Source organism: Thermobia domestica, chromosome 17 (assembly GCF_964235325.1).
Source record: "Thermobia domestica chromosome 17, izTheDome1.hap1.1, whole genome shotgun sequence".
Lineage (NCBI taxonomy): Eukaryota > Metazoa > Arthropoda > Insecta > Zygentoma > Lepismatidae > Thermobia > Thermobia domestica.
The window spans coordinates 76783504-76787099 of record NC_137470.1 but is presented as its reverse complement, the minus strand read 5'-3'; positions in this window follow the sequence as shown (position 1 = coordinate 76787099).

The following is a 3596-nucleotide window of genomic DNA, read 5'->3' as shown; positions in this document are numbered from 1 at the left end:
CAAGGTTGCTTAAATATATTGATATAAATTGGCAAAATTTATCGATTGCCTACGTAGCTTCCAACATTAGCTTGGATTGGACTTTCAATGATATTTACGTACTAAATTTGTAATTTAATATCTCAGTCTTAGCGTACTTATTATGATACGTTGACCTTTAAATTTCACATGCAAAGCAATAACAGGATTTTTCCGTTATTGTTTTACATTTAGAGTAATGACGGGATTATCCCGATGGCTAGGGCGGGAGTTTCTCAATTTAAAAAATTTACTGACCGGACTTCTTTAAGCTTATGGGATCTCTTCCAGCATAACCCCGTTGTTGCATAATAACACCAAGGCGAAACAAACTTATTTCTGTCAATATGTAATATAAATACATAAAGTAAAATATATAAACCCAAAAAACCTGGTTTAAACCATCCCCCCATAAAACGGGTTTTTGGCATTTTCAAAAACCACCCTGGTTCTTGCCAACCCTGCTTACTTTTGTATGTAGAAGGTTAAAAAAATCTTATTATATACATTGGTTAATCCTTTGGAATTCATAATGTAAATATGTTGAGAAGTAAAACTCTTTGAAATATCTTTTCGAAATTCATGGTTTATTTTCGAGGTTTTATATTATTATCGGCATCAACTACTAATTAAATGACTTTTTGTGCTATAGAGAAGCGATAGAAAGTCTGGTTTATCAATTTAAAGCAGAATTTTGAAAAAAGCCCAAAATTTCCCAAGCAAAAAAGCGAAGCAGAAAAAAAACGAGTTTTTTTTTCAAAAAAGCCGGGTTTTTTCCGAGCCCTTGCATCTCTATGTTTAACTAAAGCGTATACCTTACGGTCGTTCAAATTGAACGTGTGCGTGTCTCATAAAACTTGCTGTTCAAGTTGGTGGACACAAAGTACCCCCGTTTCCCACGTTGGTAGGGCATTTGACTGACATTTAGTAGTCTCTTTCCTAGATGGCAGTATAATAAGTAGCAGTATCCCGCCATTTCTGAATTTGGCGGTCAGTCTTATCCCATGTACTGTTCATTTTGAGAGTTTCACGTCAGTGTGTCTCATAAATTTGCTATTTTGAGTTGTTGTACAAAAAGTACCCCTTCGTTGGCAGGAGATATGACTGACATTTAAGAATTACCACTCCTAGATCTCAGCATAATAACTAGCAGTCAGTCTCATCTTCTATACTGTTCCCTCCCTGTAGATTTTTGTGAAAGTTTCTAATTAGTTTCTTTTGCGAAATATATTTAATCTTAACAAACGGGCACAAAATACCCCCCTTTGTAGTCTGTGTTACAAAAAATACCTAGGTAGTGCGAGGGTTAAGCTCTGGTCATTGCGTTTCTCAAAGTAGAAGATGAAGTGTTATATATTTCAAAAATTTTCAGTTGCTTATCTCCTATCAGACATAGCTCACTTGAGAAAATATATTACAGAATATTATCATTTTTCTTTCTGAAAAAAAAAAATGTGCAAGATAAGGTTATCATGATTCCCCCTTACCTTGCTTGTCAATATTTATGTTAAAGCAAGTTTGTGCAAGTTGGAACAGGAGGTGGGCCAATCACAGAGGACTTACTGGCGTTGAGGGCCGTATGAGACACTGTATAACATTTTCATAACAATCGAATGTCCATATTTAATGAAGAAACTCGTTCGTTGTACAATAAAATTACAGGAACACTGAAACTGTTATAACGGTAACCAAAATATTTATTTACTAAAGAAATACAGAAATTTTAGTGGGGAATTAAGGAAAGACAAAAATCTACCATTTTAGTGGGAAATTTCATTCTTTAGGTTCTGTGCTAGTGTCTCAATGTTCCGTGATACACTGGATGTTCCAATGTGGATGATATATTCCAAGGTGAACATCAGTTATCCGGGAAATATTTTCAATTCGGTTTAAGATTATGTAAGAATTATATTTTCAAGTAGGGGTCAGGCGGGCCGGATTAAAGAGTTTAGTAGGCTAGGACTGGCCCGGGAGCAGCCTGTTGCACATGGCTGTGCTTAAATCTATCCCACGCAGCTTTTACTATTTTCATCCCTTCGACAGAAGTTCAGAAACTGTTTTCATCCGCACTTCTAAAGGAAAAACTTGCCAAAGATATTAACAGGATAGTGAATTTAAAGGATATTTTCCAAATTTAAATCATTCACGTAATATGTGAACTGAATTTCAAAAATCAAATATTAAAAAAAATCATCTCAACGTCTCCGTTAACTTCGTTGCGAAATCCTTAAAGAAAACTTAGTAAAACATTAATCTTACCTTATACTGAATTCCCGTCTTTTCTATGCAAAGAATTGTAGACTGGATCAGATCAACAAGTCAATATCACTAGAAACCAAATAATACGTTGCAAAGTTGTTTGGATTCCTTTTTCCGCTTTGGAGGACTGGGAAGTCACGTTTGCGTCTTCGAATTTTCAAGAGCGTTTCCCACTACAAACATGGTCTTCCCATCGATTTAGTTACTTTACGTCACTGCGTGAGATGTCACTCGTAGCGAACACACCCTATCATTCAAGTGCTCCATCAGCTTAAACAAACACTGTCTCTGAAATGTTACGTTGTAATGTCACCTCATTTTCCCCTTTGCCACCTGAACTTAAAGATTTCCGCAATTCTCGTTAAGTTTATTACACATAATGGCTGGTTTAGCAATTTCAATTAAGATCATGTTTGCTCTCTCTAATCATGTTAGTACATAGATCCTAAATCCATTAGGGACTCATAAATGCTATATTTGTAAAAATGATTCAACTCATATGTTTGTAATATAACCTACTCTGGTACCTACATTGTGCTTATTTTCACTCTAAAGCACTCATTTCTAGCTGCCTGGTGTGTGACGTAGGATCACAATTCTACTATTGGAGAAATGACTAATAGAATTAGATAGAACAAAGTAGGTGTGGGCACGAGATAGGTGAATGGTATAAACAAGTGTTTGTAGGGTCATAGATTCACTAGCAGTGTATAAATAAAGCCATCGACAATACCACTGATGTTATTGTTTCCGTTTCACCACTGGCTTCAAGAATGCCAGTTTTCTTGCCTATTCATTGTTTCCTCCGTGCAGTTTACTAAGAATATGAGCAGAAAAGTGTAACACAAAAGAGAATTCAGTTAGAAATGATTTCTCAAAAGAGAAACCAAAACATAATTTTTCCTGTCCCGTTGTTTTCTCCGTGCCGTTTACTAGGAATATGAGAACGAATATGTAACACAATACAGAAACCAGTTAGAAATGATTGCTCTAAAGAGAGACCAAAACATTGTTTCCTGCCTACTCCTTGTTTTATCCGTGTGGTTTCCTAAGAATAATTGCAGGAATATGTGACACAATAGGGAAACCAGTTATAAATGATCGCTCTAAAGAGAAACCAAAACATTATTTCTGCATGTTCCTTGTTTTCTCCGTGTGGTTGACTAAGAATATGAGCAGGAATATGTGATGCAATAAGGAAACCTGATAGAAATGATTGTTCTAAAGAGAGACCAAAATATTATTCCCTATTTGCTCATTGTTTTCTCCGTGTGGTTTACTAAGAATATTTGACACAATAATGAAACCAGTTAGAAATA